Below are 16,978 nucleotides of genomic sequence, written 5' to 3'. Positions count from 1 at the left end.
ACTTGTGTTTTAGCACTGAACAGTAAAACTGATGCTTTATGACATTGTTAGCATTCAGTGGTACTGGAAGTTACCAGCAGAGCACCTTAAATAGCACTGCTGAGAAATTGTCAAGAATTTGAAGGTAATATGAAAAAAATCATATTTTTTCCTCTTTTTTTGGGGATTCTACTATATTATGGCTGGCAGAGTTTCACCTAAGCCTTGTGATTTATAGTGAGGAACTTTAACCTCCAAATGTTGCCCATGTGAGCCCCTGTTTGCAGTCAGTCTGTTATTTCTGTAGGGTTTTGCCTACAGCAGTAACAGTGTTCGATCTGCAGAATGAACTGTTACAGAATGAATAGAAACACATTGATTCACATGGCATTTTGGGACTTTTCATGAGTGATGGTGCTCATATTGTGTGAGAAAGTACTTACACACCTTTGTCTATAAAGCTACCTTATGATGCTTCCCTGACTGGAACAGGAGCAGTAATTTCACATCTGATGGAAGATCAGAATGAAAGGTTCATTGCCTTTGCTTCTAAATTCCTTATTTTGGCAAAATGGAGCTGCATGGAAATTGAGAAAGGATCTCTGACCTATTCTTGGGAGTTTAAAACTTTTCACCGGTGTTATATAGGTAATGATTTATACTGGTTGAAGATCATCAACTGTACTTTCAGCTTTAATCCCACAAAAAAGAGTTCCAATGTTAATTATTGCAAAGCTTTCAGGATGGGAAGATGGCTCAACTGAATTGATTTCAAAACTATCAACAGCTTAATGAATTTTTGTCTGGCAAACTTTTCACTGAAAAAGATCATCATTAAGGGGGGGCCTATAGACGCTGCATGGCACAAAATCAAGGTCTTGACAAATGCATTAAATGCATAAGTAATCTGAAGATTAAAATTTGTACAACACAAAGTGGTCACGTTTGTCTATACAAACTAGTTCATCAGCTACATAACATCCTTTTTCCTACAAACATGTGTCTTACAACTCTTTCTCTCATCCTTGTTAGAATTTTATGTTCCTCTGTGACTTCTACGACTTTGTCCTTCCCATTGTGTATCCAGTCATGTACTGACCCCCCTAATAATTTCCATCACATCTGTTTCTGTTGTCTCCTGTTTCATGGTAAAGGGAAGAAGTGGCTGGGGTGGTGGTTTTTTTTTGTTTTTTTTTTTTTTTTTTTTTTTTTTTAATGGTGAGGTAGTTTTTTTGGTGGCTTTGTTTCTTAAGGAATGAAAATCTTTGTGTTTTACTGATGTGTCAGGTTTGGTTGCATTTGGTGGGTGGATATAGAAGTGGATGGAGGATGGAAACAGTTAAACCAGGCATGTTTAACTTCAGAGATGGCATTCTGCAAAGTACCTGAGAAGTTACACGATAAGCCTTGTAAAATTTGATTGCTTCTATTGTTCTTTCATTAGAGAGTCATCACCTAGAAACCAGGCTTAAGATAGCTCCATTTTTAATTCTATTTTATTAAGAAGACTTGCTGGGTCTCAGTTACAATCAAGATGTGATTTTTAAAAGGCCTGTTTTTTTCCAAGTTCCAAATATGGGGAATATTTGAAGTCCAGGTTGTCTGTCTCACTCTATCTCAGTGGAAAGGGACTTCTACAGAAATAAAGATACAGCATAATGGTCTCAAGGGTTTTAAAAATGCATCTTATGCCTAAATATTTTAAATTTTCACCAGAGTTTACCTAGCAGTGTTTTGTTTAGACTATGCTGGGCCATTTATTAGGTATGTACAGGTCTCCATTTGTGGAATCTAATGCTTTAACTTCATTAGGTATTCACTAATGCCCAGGATATAGCAGTGCAGTGACTGGAAAGTGTAAAATTCTCATTTCTGAACTTGGATAAATTGCATGAATTTAAAGAGCAGAATGTTATTCTCACCTTGAGGGCCCTAATTGTTTTTCAAAATAAGCAGAATATCAGAGCAGCTCCTCACCACTCTGACAGTGCATTGCTGCAAAGATTTATTCATACTTTCAGGAAAGGAGTGATTCATACCATAGCATGGGCAGAGAAAATGTACAGTGAAACATCAGATTTCTGTGGGGCAGCTGGAATACAGAACAGGCCATTACAAAGCAGATGTTGGCTGTGTCACTGAGGGCTGAATTTTGAACTCTCTCAAGGTTGGGGTTTTTATTGGTTGGGTTTTTTTTGTTTTTAATCCAAATAGATAGAGAGATATTGGAAAAAAAAAAACAGAGTACTTGTGGGGTTCTTTGAGTATTTCTTTGTATTGTAGGAGGAAAATGAACTACTGAGATGCAGCAGAGATAATTTCGGGAAGCTTGGGGTGATGATGTCGCAGCTTTATCTGTCATATTTTTAAGCAGAAGTGGTATAGGCTGTGCCACAGAAAAGTAGGATGTTTACCTAGATATTCTGCAGAAGGTATGCTTATTGAAAATACAGGGCATCAGTACAGCCAGACAGTGATGTGTACTGGTACCAGTGAGCTTTTGGTTTGCTTTCACTTGAAGGCATTCTCTGAGATATTTTGTGTGAAGTAAGAAATGGTATCTACAAAAAACACCCTTGAAAGTTTCAAAGTATTTGTTGAACACCTGCTGGCCATACTGAAAGGCACATTATACATCACCACCCAGCAGACAGACTGCTTGTCCCTGCATTCCATGATTTTGGTAGTTAAGGCTGGAGCAGTCCTTCGCGTGGAGTTTCTCAGGGCGCTCACCTTGCGTAGCAGGAGATGCTGTTAATGAGCACGGAGCAGCTGCTTGCACTCCTGCAGGGTGGCCGGGGTAGCTCCTGCAGCCTGTGCAAGGGCACAGCAGCAACGTGGGCTGGCTTCCCAGCCCTTTGCAGCAGGCTGTGCTTGTTCCCATGCAGAGGCAGGGTTATTTCCCCAGCCTTCATGCCTCTGGAGGAATGTTGATGTAGGATAATTGCGCCGTGATCCTGGTGTGGCAAATGATGACAGATTATTATAGATCCTCTCTGTATGTATGTAAAATGCATAATTAGGCTTTTTGTATTACAAATCAGCAAGTATGGGTATGTGGAAGTGCTAATGTTGTGTGGATAGTGCTGGCAATACACAGAGTAGCACAAGTGGCAGCACATCCATTGAGTGATAATCTGAGAGGTGGTCATCAGATAATTCAAATGCTCAGGAATTCTGTTTATGGAGATTTAAAAAGTACTATCTAGATCAGTTTGTCTAACCATTTCTGCTGTTACCTTTGTGGTAAAATCTGCTCAGCACTTAGCCAATTGGTGTACAAATACTATGGAAAAAGGTCAACTTGGATCTATGGAGAAAGCTATAACAATTCATCAGCTGGAATCAGATGACAATCTTGAATTGTGATGAAGCCACGAAGACCCTTTGTTTCTTCACTGACAGTCAATACAAGTGTTTATATTCCAACACACTTGAGGTAACTTTTTTTTTTTTTGCTGCCTTTTGTTAAATCTTAATTTCACAAGTGGCTGTTGACATTTTGGAGTGAATAATAAATAAGAGGCGAACATCAAGCAAACAGTCTAATCAAACTGAAAATACACTGAAGTGGGACTGTAACAACACTTTCTCATCCTACACCTTCATGAGGTTGACCCTGTTCTAGTGCTCTGCAAAAGGCTGCCAAAACACTGCATTTTGTAAAAGTGTATAAGAACACCTTTATTATAGATTTGCCATTATTTATGTTCTATCTGACCAATTTTTTCCCCTTTACTTCTTGAGTAATAAAAATATTGTGCTAAATTTCTACTTTCTAATACGAAGGCCCTTTTACCTTGCCAAGTCTTGGGTCATGAGTGAAGAGCCCAGCACTGTGGTTATTGATCTCTTCTGTCCCAAAATCCTATTCTCAGAAACACACAGTGATTTGTGTGCTTCATTAACATTTGTTTCTTCTTCACAATAATAACGAGCTGTTTGTATCTTGCTCAAAAATAGACATAGATTAATGCAATGTTGACTGCAAAATCACCAAGGAAGAAAACTGCTGCACTAGATAAACTCTATAGGTCACGTTCCTCCAGTTTCACAGCCTGGAATGACTCTTTGTGTAATAAGGCATGGCGAGGATTGTGATTATTGTAGAATAAATGCTGGAGTATTTTAAAAGTGCCAAGCATAACTGCCAATGTTTGACTTCCTAGAATTAGAACTATTTGGTAACATTTGGCATCATCAGAGATGCCTAATTAGTGAGCATGTACATGTTTACAGGTATTTATGCATATCCATCCATACAGAATGGAGGTACAAAAAAAAAGTACTTTTTTACTGGAAGAATGCAAAGCACTTCTATGTGGGAGAAGTAAGAATTTCATCTTGCTTGTAGTATCAGTAATAAGAATTACTGCTCCATTCCACATTGCAGGTGTACAGGTATCTTGCACTTAAGTAAAACGTATCAGCACTGATTCTAGAGGTTTCTTAACGTGCCAGAAGGAAGGGATTAGAGTAACAACCTAACCCAAGTTAGGGAATTTCTCAGCAATGTACATCTGTTCATTAAAAATAGACACCTGAACATCATTGGGACTTACCACATAGCAGCTGATGGAATGATCTGATCCTTTTTTTTCTTGATATATTCTCTGTACTTATTTCAGAGTCTCAGCAGGGTAGATGTAACTGCATATTGCACAGGTTGATTTTTCTGAATACAGCTGGCACTGAACTGAACCAGCAGCTTTGCATTTGAATTCCTGTGGTTTCATCAGGCCGAGACACACACGTGCCTTTTGTGTTCCTCCCCTTTGCTTCTTCAGTTTAATGGGAATTCCAGGAATAGTAGGATGGTTAGGCATATTTCCTCTCCCTATTCTTCACATCTGTTCCCTTAATAGTGTCAGTTCAGTGTAAATCTGCAGGACTGCTTTAATCAGATGGCGTGGGAACCAGGTGTGTCTTCAGCCCTGTTGATCCTTGAAATATAGCATTGAGGCACTGGAGCTCTTTTTAGTGTTGTACAGGAAATAGTTTTCTTGAAGGAAAAAAATAAAAGAATATAGAATGCAATTTGCAACGCTTAAGAATGAATGGATTCAATGGTTATCCTGTACAACGTTTTTTAATAATGTGTTTCTTCTCAGACACAATTTTTCAGCACCTAGAGGTTTTCCTCCCTCCCCTTTGAATTAATTATTCAAAAAAATGTTCCTTAATATCTCTGACAAAAGTGTTTGTGACATGTCTCTTTGTGAACACAAAACTTTATAAGCCACAAAACTTCATTCTGACCTCGACCACTTACAGTCTTCAGGAAGGCTTAGAACTGTACCTGCAATTTAGGTGTAAGTCTTTACTTAACCTTTCCAAGGAAAAGCACAGATTGCTGCAGATCTTTACACTGAGATTCATTGGCAAGAATCTGAATTCAGGAGAGGCATAATGAGGGGAAATGGCACGAGCCATAAATCTTTAAACAGAAGTAAGGTGTGTATATTGCCCTGAGCAAGATTTTGGGCTCCCAATTCTCATGGGTTGACCAAGTGCCACATGTTGGAACCTCCCCAGTTCTTACAGCTAATGTGGCTGTGCAAATTGAGTAGACACTGTTATTTAGGGTGTAATATTGACTTCTTTGCATAAGCTCCCTTGTTATTGTGATTAGTCACAGCAGTGTGCACTGTATTTTGGAGCACGTTAGTCATGCTGCAGATGTGTCATAACTTGTTATTAAGACAAATGGCTGTTCATGGAAGAAAGGTTGCACCTGTGGAGAAGAGATTCCACAAGACAACTTGTGCATCACCTCAGTTGATGATTCCCAGGTTTACATGTGTACCAAGGCTAGGAGGGCAGGAGAGGTTGCATTTCTGACACTTAGTTTTGTGTTGAGAGATGGGCTAAGTGTATGAAGAGAAAAGCACACAACATATTTCCTGAAATTATGCTGCTGACTTTCTAAGCCAGGAATCCTCAGGAGTTTTATAATAAAAATAAACTGTCATCCTGCAGTATTTCACTCAGTCATCATGTTTCTGCATGAATCATCAGATATTTATTTTTCTTAAGATCGCCAAACCCATATTGGTCTATCTACCAGCTGCAGAACACTTAAAATAGCCTTAAAAATATGAAGTGCTGCTTCAGGCCATCTAGTAAGAATACTGAAGGCCTGAAAGTATAATTTCTCAATATCTTTTTTCTTCAGCTGTTGATATCATACTTACTACTCACTTAGCAGTATAGGAGAGTATAGCCATGTAGGACCAATTGTCATCTGCAGTGCAATTATTTAGGTATTACTAGTGGTTTTCTGGACAGTTTAAAACAAATATAAATACAAAAGAAGATGCAAATAAATTAGCAAGGCAGCTTAAATTTAGTGCCAGCAAAAGCAACTTGATTCACATTGCTTGGCTACAAATATATTGAATGTGTTTCTCCCAAACACAGAATTAATCTATAGAACTCATTGCCACAAAATAGGAAGCTCTTAATAGAATTCATCGACCAGATATTTATATGGCTATTGAATGTCACAGGCATGATGGGCACTGTGCAAGCATAGTTCTGACTATTGCAAATCCTCTCAGAGCCTGCAAATTAGAAAGAAACCCTCCCCAGAAAGTGAGTTATTTAACAATCATCCATTATAGGATCTCCTAAATCTTCAGTTGCCTCTGGTTGCTCTGGGAGATGCACTGCTCTGTCTGACACAGCACAGGTGTTGAGAAGTTAAGTTCAGTCTTATTAGTGATTTAATGACAACCAAGCTGTTCACCAGTGCTCAGTGAGTTGCTTGTCCTGGAAGGCACTGAGGTCTGACCAGGCCCCTAGGACACCTGTCCTGCTGCCTGAGCTGGTGCCTGGAAGGTGAGAGGTGGTGGGCAGCAGTTTATGTGGCACCCTGGTGCCACATACAGAAATGCTTTTATTTTATTACAATGTGTAGGACTCTTTCCCCTCCTGCTCTCTCCATGAGATGCTGCCATTCCTCCCCAGAGCTGCTGAGTATTGTGGCTAATATTGGACAAATCTGGTGGTGGTGCAGAGGTCTCCAGCCCACTGCATTCTGTCAACAGAGACAGGGAGCAGTGAGAAACCCTGGTAGACACATCCTGGATGGAGCAAAGCTGGAGTTTCCCTGGGCTCCCTGAGTGCCACTGCACCTGCAGAGAAGCTCCTCAACCTTCAGCTTCTCCATCAAAACCAGAAATGTTGGCATTTTATCAACTTAGTCTGGCTTACATGATGCCCTTTGACCTCTGTTGCTGAGTTACTTTCAGAAAGGGGAAATTATTTCAGACTTTAAAGTGCACTTTTTTTTAAGCTAATGGAGCTGTATTGGAAGAAATCTGAAATGGAAATGAACTTAAAAGCCATATGAAATACTAGTCCTTGCAAGGTGAACCGACAGAAGGTGAACCAATGTTTGCATAAGGATAAATGCATATATATATAAATAAACAGAAGATCTTCAGCTTGTGTCATGTAGCTTTTGAAGATTTAAAATGAAAGGGAAATTTAGCAAATAGTTAAATATTCATCTTTCATAAGTAATGCTCTTCAATAATGTGTATTGTTGTCCTAATGCATAATAAGGAGTATTAAATGGTAAGGAGGGCTTTGCTTTAATTTAAAATTCATTCTGGTGTGGTCAGGGCAACACTCAGTAAGAAGCAAGAGACAAAGTTCCATCTTAAACTGACAGTGTTGAATTCCCAGTGAGACTGCCATGACATTCCTGTGACAGCAATTGTGCTAAGCCACTGATGTGAAGGACACTTTAAACACCTTTTGCTGTCTTCAGTCCAAGTTGAATGGTTAAATCCAGGAAAACAGAACTTCTAGCCTTCAAATACCTGTTGCTGTGCTGGCCTTTAAAAGCTGAGAGGTTTATGGTGTAAAATTGCAATTCAGGGTATTTGGGGGATTCTCACCCAGATTTTTCTATCACAGGAGCTTTATTCTCTTGTAATCACAGTACTTTCTGCAAAGTTACTGTTATATTATTGATGGTGGACACAGGGCTGATGCTGAAAATGGTGGCAAGCATCAGCCCTTTATTATTCCCCAGCAGAGCTTTTTATAGCTTTTTCCTCACATGCATAACCCCTGGATACTCTTTTGTGGTTGGTCAATACACAATCAGCATCCCACACTTGTTTTTCAGTGCTGTTCACCTGTCCTGCACAGCTGCAGCCCATCAGGGGTGAGGCTCGGCCACAGCCCCATTCCTGTTCTCCCACACATTAACAAGCTGCTGGAAATGAGATGGGTCACTTTAAACAAATGTCCCTAAAAGCTTGCATAAGTACACAGTAAGAGCCCTTGAGGAGGGGGGGAAAGCTATTTGTGTGTTCTAAATTTGCAGTTTTCACCCCAAGATTTGGTCTCAGCTGTTGAAGTAAGTCAACTATCTTTCTGGTTTCTTTATTCCTCCCTTGTTCTGTGCTGGAATCTCTCATTCCAACATGCAGAATTGTTGTTTCTGTGCTATTAACGTTCAGATGGAGGTGCTGATATTGCCACTGCAGTTTAATATCCTCTTTTGCTTTGCCATCTGATGGACTGTTGATGTAGAAAGTGAAGCAGTGAAGTGAAATACCCATGGTGATGTGTAAACGGGTCAACACGTTTTTCAGGCACCTTTGCCAGGAATCATAAAGTGTGTGGAGCATCCATTTAAATTTTTATATTTGGCTGCATCTCATTCAATTAGTCTATCAAATTCCTCATTAAAGTTCTTGAGCATTTAGAACTACATAATTAAAATACCATTACACTCGGTGGAGGGGAAAAAAATCTTTAAAGTGCTCTGTATCATTAGGAAAAAAAAAACCCATCAAGGAGTGATATTGCATTAGTATTCATTACTATTAAAACATGTTGGACGTGGATAAAAAGGATTCATTTTATAATGCCAGCTCCAGGAATGACCTAAGGCTTCAAGTTTATATTGATTCTTTTAGTTTCTGGTTTCTATGTGATCACTGTGTACATACAGGAAGAATTGACTGAGAGACATTTCAGTAAACTATTCAATATCTACCCATACTTCCCTAAATCACCAATTTCAGTACTGATTCTTTTTAAGTACACACTTCTAAAGAAGTGATTACAAGAATGGTAATGAATGACAGTTTCATGAATAGTACTTCTCAGTGATTGCAGACTATGGTATGGAATAAATAAATCAATCAATCAAAAAGCAGATCCCCAAACAAAACAAACGGAAATGCAGCAAACTCTCCATGCAATGGGGAAACTGTCCCAGATCCCATGGGCATAACTGGTGATTTAAATAATGGCACTTGAGATTTTATTTTTTCCTCAATAATGTCATAGACTTTTCACCAGAAATTTGCTTTTATTGGCACAGCAGGCAACTAATGGCTTGTCTTGTTTTTGCTTTTTAATACAAAGGCCAAGAACACCAAGCCTGTGGCACTCATGGGAATGACAGATGATCACAGCCTTCGAGCAGGGTGCAAAGGTGTGTATCCCACCTGGCACACCTCGAGCAGTTTGACACAGACTCAGCAAAGGCAATATGCCACCTTCATTTATAAAACACAGGACACAGCACACTTGAAAAATACTGATATATTTTCATGGAGAATAACCTCTGGCAAAATTCAATTTGCTCTTCTCTTCACTTTTTACTGCCTTTTAAAAATAATTGTATCTCTAGGAATTTCAGTAATTGGTTCTATTGCACTTACAGTTAATTATATATTTTTGATGAATGTATTCTATTATGAAATAATTTGCTTAGAATATCTGATAGTGATTTAATTTCCAGGTTATTGTCCTTCTCAGCAACCTGAGGAATTGGCTTCCAGATAGTGATGTGAATGGGTTTTGGTGACAAGCATTATCATCTAAGATAAATCACTGTATTGTAGTTAGTGAGCTTTATGTTGTCAAACATGTCAAATATTGCCTCTTAATTGATTTCATTTTTCATTTTGATTAAATTTAGTATTCACAAAAACCACCAGAAAGAGCAGAGTTTAGAAGTAAAGCTTTTCAAAAGCATGAAAATTGGGTTCAGAAATGCCCAAGACCACCTGGGTTTTGTCTTGTAACAGACATGTGAAAACATGGAGTTTCATATTTGCACAGATGCTTTTCTATGGTTTAATTTTAGCTTTTATAATATAAAAGTTACTGATATTTAAGTTTATTTTAGTTTTGCATCATTTGAAGCAATTAAGTGGCTTTAACTTTTAGGCAAAAGGAGAAAAGTGTACTGTCAAAAAGAAAAGATGAAAAAAGAGAAGTTTGCACATTTGTAAGTCATGGTAAATGTTTCTTTTCAGTAGCTCTGTAATTCTGTACCTTTATTTTCTAGGGTGATTGAATTAGATGAGATATTTATACCTAGAGATCAAATGAGCGATCTTACAATTTTGTGAGAAACCTGTCTTTGAATTTAAATCTCTCAATACCCAAGCCAAGTGGAAAAGCCTAAAACAAATCACAAAGGGAAGGGGATTAAACAACTGACTCTAATTTACCACTTAGAATGTGCAGGTACCTAAGTGCTGGTGCATTGTGAGGATTAGACTGTCCTTGGCTTCCTTAACACAAATTTTCAAAACATGCCAGGAAGGCTCAGGTAATTGAGAAGGTAATTCAAATAGCACTACTTCTGGGAGAAAATCAGTTTAATTTTAATGACCTTTCCAGAAGTCTGAACTGTTCCCTTGTTTACACGTCTTTGCCTCTTTGCAGTCAAGAGTAGTTAAAACCCTGCTGGAAATCCTGTCTTGGTGTTTTCCTCGCTGAGGTTATTTTCTAAGAAAACCTTTTTCCAGGGGTTTTCTTGTCTGGTTTTTTTGTTTTTATTTTCTGGCATTGGCAACTTGGATACCATTAAAATACATTGCCTGTGCCAGCTGATCTCATGACTACAATTCTCCAAGTTGTGTGAGATGCTGATTGCAGCTCCTCAGTTTCAGGTTCCAACAGGGGCAGCCATGGCAGGTGATAAATGTTTCCTTCTCTCTTCAGATTGCTGTGGTGTTATCTGAGTGGTCTTTTACTGATGATTACTGGCTTGTATGGGGTTTTTCTGTTCAACTCCTCTGTTTCCTCCTCTGTATAGGACTTGTATTTTAGCAAAATACCTTCTTTGGAAATTTGGCTGATTTCTGTGAGTGACATCAAAATTAGCTCAGCCTGAGCTAAAATCTGAGTTTCTAGGTAGGTAATTCCAGTATTTGAATTTCTCAGTAGAGATTAAAAAAAAACCAAAACAACAACCCCACACTTTAGAAGAGTGTGAAATCACATCTGTGTTTTCTAACTATGAAAACTTACTTCTGAATGACCTAAGGTGTAATGTATGCCTCAGATAGTTTGGTATTTTTAATATAATTTTAGTACTCCTAGGAATAATTATTTGATATTTAAGTTAATGTGGTGCTGTGGTGTGGTTGAAGAATAGAGAAGGTACAAATAATGATGACCAGTCAAAGAAGATAATTGAAACTGCTGGGGATTATATTTGCCTTTGCATCAACTTTCTTTTAAAACCCTCCTTCATGTAAATCTAATGAACTGGAACTATCCAAGTCTTCTTCAACAACTAATCAAACACATACTATTATTTTTTAATGGTGAGAAATCACAGATCCAGTTGTGGCGAATGGAAGCTGTGGTAGCTCACCACTCATTAAAAATGTGTTTTATGTGGATTTTTTTGAAGGAAGAGGCAGGATCTGGCAATCATAGGCCAAAAGCCTCTGAGAATAGAGCTGGCCAATACTATTTTTTCAGTCAGAAAAGAACATCCCAAAGCTGTAAACTTTAATTAACAACTTATTAAAAACTCTGATGAAACCTCCTCTGGGACTGCATCAAATAAACACTAATAATGACCTTAATATGAAAAGTTTGACAGTATATGGCTTCTCCTAATCACAAATTAATTTCTTGTATAGATTTGATCAACCACAAAAAATACCAAAACTGCTTTTTTCTATATACCCATAGATGTTTGTGTAAGCATGTAAATCTATAAACAGATATGTAAGCATGTACATGTAGAAACATTTGTGCTTATGCAGGCATTTAATGTGTATATAAATGTATGTATGTCCATATACTTTGAATTTGTAGATAATAAACAAAAACTTGCTATGCTACAAAGGCTCTCACTACTCTCTTTAAATGATGATTGTTTTCCTTGGTATCCTGAATACATATCCCAGCTATCTTCAAGAGGAAAATATTAATTTAGTGTGTACAGCCAGCCACGTTACATGGATTGGTAAATACAAGGCACCAATTTTATTTTGTCGGTGTTTTCTTTGTGTTTTATAATTGAATAGACTCTATAGATAATTAGACTCCTTTATGAATTTTATTAGATTTTTAAATTGATTGATGGTTTTAGTGTGAGGCATCCAGAAACCTGAAGCTCTTGGACTTTGTTTTTCCTATCAGCAAACACATCTAATTCTAAATTGGTGCCTGTGTGTACTGCAATGGAAGCACTTTAATTCTTATCACTTCTGCAGCAGCTCCTTGCAGGCAGCTGTTGAAGGCTGTGGGAGGGGAGCAGAGCTGTGTGTGCTGTGTCTCACCAGCCCAAAAAGGGCTCCCAGTCTGTCCCTGTGTACTGGGGCTGCCCTGCTGCTCCCCAGAGGGTGACAGCAGCTGCCAGAAATTGCACCCGCCTTTGGGTTCTTTTACTTAATTCAAAGAAACATGGTAAAGAGGAATATTTTGGTATTTCCATGTGTGTTTTCATGCTCTCAAAACCAAATACACAATTTGTATTTTCATGTATTTTTGGTGTCAGCCAGCTGTTCTGTTGGAAGTAGGGGATTTTGCCTATGAATAGGGAAATGTTACAGAAAGGACTTGCTCTAGCAGGAGTGCAGGGGAGAGTTTGGGTCTCAGAGGAGAGATGTAGGTTAAAACAAGGTGTAAGTATTTAGAAAAATGTGAACAACTGTGCTTCTCTGCTTTCTTGGACACATTGATAGAAGACACTACCCAAGGTCTCTCAACAGAATCCTGAAAATGAAGCTCAGTATAAATACAACTGAATTAGAGCCAGAGAGTTGTCTGACCTTTTCCTTAAAGCTAAGAATATTGGGTACTGTAAAGGTGAAAAAAGCAGGATAATAGATCCCTCTGGGCTCAGGGTGTGCAGGTTTGCCATCCAGACCGTGTGTTTGGGCTGGCAAGGTGATGCCCTTGAGGGTCCGGGCTGATGCAGAGCCATCCCACACACAGGGCAGGATGTGTGGTGACAGCCTGGTGCTGTCACCCCTCGTGGCACAGCTGTGCCAGCACCTGCAGCAGGGGCCATGTGCACCCCTGTCACACTGGGTGCAGGGAAGCAGGGTTTATCTAGTGTTCTCTGGGTTTGTCATGGGTGCGAAGGGCAACTGAAGGGAGATTCTCACCCAGTCAGCCGGGACTTGCCTTTCTTCAGCACAGGCACCACTGACTTCTCCCCTCTGCTGCTTCTTTGGGCTTGGGAGGTCAGGAGTGCCAAGTTTCTGCTGCTAGCTCTCTGACCAGAGCTGGAGCTGACCTTGCCAGTTTGTTGATCACATTGCTAAATGGACCTGGAAAATGCAGCAATTTCTGCAGCACTCCTAATGATTGCTGGCTGTGGCCTTCTCTAGTATAGTGAAAAATTTTTGAAGTAACTCTCAAAATATATTCTTCCAGAAAACAACTTGATCTAAAGCAATTGAGTAGAAACCCAGTTGTGGGCTTTATGGGTCAGTTTTGTTTATTTCCAGCTAATGATATTAATGTTTCATATTTTCCATAGTTACTTTTCCTGCTGTGTTTTTGTTCTTTCTCAGAAACTTTTATCTTTTCTCCCTGAACTGCTTCTCCTGCAGCCAATCCCTGACACTTGCTGGGCAGCAGGGGAGCACCAGGCTGCACAAAACCTCAAGCTTATCACTCAGCTCAAGCTCTGTTTAAACTTTTAGCACAGAGCCTGCAAAGCTGTTCTGAACTGACTGGGTGTGCTGGGTCAGCTGCCCCATGCTCAAGCAAGTGTGAGAGGGGTGAAACTGGTTCCTCCATCTCCTTCAGCTTCACCCCTAACCTTCTCCAGGCTCCTTCTGGCCAGGGAGCACCAAATGGGTTCACTGTGGATGGGTGGCAGAACCAGGTGCTGCCAACAAGGTCCAGCAACAGCCTCAGACGTGGTGGGGACCCTGGGCTGAGCCAGAACTGCGGGCAGAACTGAGCCTGGCTCCTGAGCAGGGCTGACTGCGGGGCTCAGGGGACATTGCTCAGGGTCATTGAGATGTATCAGTGCCCCCAGAGCTGTGATGACTCATTTGATAGAATTTTAGGATTTTGAGATGCTTGCACTAGATATTAAGATCATCTTAAAATCTGCATTTTAAAGGCCAGGAGTTAGCTTATTTATTATTAAAACACACCAAAAATATATAAAAAAAACAAATAACCCGCCAAATAAACAAACAAAAAAACCCACTCTGTTCAGCAAATGTGCACAATGAATTTCAGTCACCCGGTACTAAAACCACATTATTGCAAAATGTCCTGTTCTTTATCTATACTCTGGCAGATGTCACGGCCTTTGGGATTTGTGGGAACCTTCAGCTGGGAATCTTCATTAGCTTCTGCAGAATTTAGAGCCACATTTGTTCTCAAAGAGGAAAAGATGTTTCAACCCACAAAATTTAAACCCCATATATTAAGCCATTACTTACAGATTTCCAAAAGGGTCTTATCCAGACTAGGAGCTACTTACAGTGTCTTTGAATCATAAAAATGTACAAGTGCAAAATATGAATGAAATGAAGGGACAGGTATATGTGTGCACAGATTTCATCATCTAATATACTCTGAGGGGTAGATTCCTCATCCAAGATGAGAAGCCTGCCCTGCAGCTGCCACAGTCATGGAAGTGAATAGTTGAAATTAGCATTTAGCCCTGAGCACATCTTGTTCTGGATATGGCCATTTTCTAAGAATTTTTTTCACTGAGCAATCCTATTGGTTTGTGGATCAGTGCCTCAGCTTGGATGTCAGTTTGCTCACAGTTTAAAATGAGTTTAACAGAGTAGGTGGTTTGATCCAGGATCTTATATGGTGTATATTATAAGTGTATAATTTTGTATATATAAGATAAGTTGGATTTTATGGTGCATCAGTAATTATTACAATTATAGCACTTTTTACCACAAATTTTTGTTTGGAAACAGATTTTTGCTCAATTTTGGATAGTGCAGGCATTCAGGCTCTGTAGAGCTGGTGTGAAGTTTTACAAGCTTTTCTATAATTAGCTCAGTGATAACAGCGTATCTAAAAATTGAAAATACAAAATGTTAGAATCTCTGTTCACATGGGATACTGTTCATATTGGTGTGGTCATTAAGAAGCTGTTTCCATCAGTATCTAAAATTGGAGAACATTTGTTATCATTCATGAAGCCTCAGCAGCACTAAGTGCTTCCTGTGGAGTCCCAGCTCTTCCTGCAGAGTCTCTGTTCTGCTCCCTCACAGCTGCTCCTCCCTTGTAGTTTGTCTGTAATAGAACTAGAGAAAAAACCCCCATGTTCATCTCTAAATTTTACAACCAAAGTGTGTAATTGGCTGCATGGCTGTGGTTTGGGATCGGTGCCTCAGGGATTTCCAGCAGCCACGTCCCTGGCAGTTCCATTTTCTCACATTTACTGCAGAGCTCTCCCTGGCTGCTTGTCTGTGGTGCCTCCTCTGTCCTGTGCTTCAGAGCTAGCCTTCATGGTCTCCCTGCACTCCCAGTGGGAGTGTTAGAATGCTTGTTGTGATGTCTTCAAAACTATTCTGCTTTGGACAGATGTGTTTGCAAAACCCCATGAATTTCTGTGCCTTCGGTGTTAGCAGTGCAAAGTAACCTCCACCAAGGGTTGTGTCCCCCTGCAAAACCACCTGTGCACAGCACTTTTCATTGGGACCATGATATTCCACTGGAGTGTTTTGTACTTATACTCCTTTCACCGTGTTTTATATTTTTAATAAACTGCACTAGTATCACATTCAGACTTTTTCTGCTTAAACATTCATAGGACAGAAAATGATTTGTAGAACCATAAAGTATCTATGATGTGGCTGGTGAGCAGCCCAAAAGAAGGTAAGTACTCCAGAAATTAGCCCAGAGAACAGATGTAGAAAAACAATGACACTCATTATAAGACACACTTAAAATTCTACTTTTAATATATTTTTATAACCTGGATATTTTTGTTTACCCCCTCCCTAGAAAATACACATCTCTGTAAGTACTTTTTTCTTACTGTGATACTTTTACTTAAAAACACTCTTTCTGCTTGTCCTCTAAGAAACTGCCACAGAGATCCTGGTAACATTTATTGAAGTTTTCAGGGTAATTGAGCTTTGATGGAGCATAGACATAGAAATAAGCTGGACAACTGCCAGGAGCCATATCTTAAGTGCAAAGAGGTATTTGCAGTTGGCGGAAGTAATACACACAGAACACACACAGGATAGGAAAAGCTGACAGGATAAATCCTGGCTGTAGGTGAACAACATTATCTTCACATGGGGTTAAAATTGGGATTTTTTTAAAAAGCAGCTCTAAATCACTTTTTAAAAAATTAAAGAATGAAACACTGACTAGTTTCTTTTTTTTTTTATATAATTCCAGAATCTGTGCTTATTATAGAGCTCTCCAGCTACAAATGTAGTGCTACTCCTGTTTTCTTACTTTACTGAAGCCTCTGTTATCTGATATTTATTTTTTTAGTACTTCTCTGTGACCTTGCTTTAAAAGCAGACTGATTTGTTATGGTACAAGTCCAAAATTGAAGGGAAAAAAGTGCTCACTCCATTTACCTACCTCTCAAGCATGTAACAATGAAGCTGGAAGACCAAGTAATTTCAGTGGAACCTGCTAGCTATGTTTTTCAAAGTTGACCATAAATTGCTGCTGCATTCTTGCAGAATTGTGGTAGGAAGGCGCAAACAGATGTCTGGACACAATCCTGTGCCCCGTGCTCTGGAATGTCCCTGCTGGA

The 16,978-nt window shown here is 39.3% G+C and overlaps 1 protein-coding gene and 1 long non-coding RNA gene across 2 annotated transcripts in view; one reads left to right on the top strand and one right to left on the bottom strand.

The window, feature by feature from the left end:
- The window catches only part of TENM1 (teneurin transmembrane protein 1), an 838,901-nt gene that overhangs the window by 7,221 nt on the left and 814,702 nt on the right, over positions 1-16,978 (top strand). The window lies entirely within an intron of this gene.
- On the bottom strand, positions 1,458-2,647 carry LOC137482244 (uncharacterized). The gene is made up of 2 exons (XR_011003952.1): positions 2,394-2,647; positions 1,458-1,613 (listed from the first exon to the last, which is right to left on the bottom strand). It is a non-coding gene; the product is annotated as an uncharacterized lncRNA (long non-coding RNA).

This window comes from Anomalospiza imberbis, chromosome 14 (genome assembly GCF_031753505.1).
Source record: "Anomalospiza imberbis isolate Cuckoo-Finch-1a 21T00152 chromosome 14, ASM3175350v1, whole genome shotgun sequence".
In the NCBI taxonomy this organism is placed as follows: domain Eukaryota; kingdom Metazoa; phylum Chordata; class Aves; order Passeriformes; family Viduidae; genus Anomalospiza; species Anomalospiza imberbis.
Note: the sequence above shows the minus strand (reverse complement) of the source record. Positions and strands in the feature narration are given on the sequence as shown.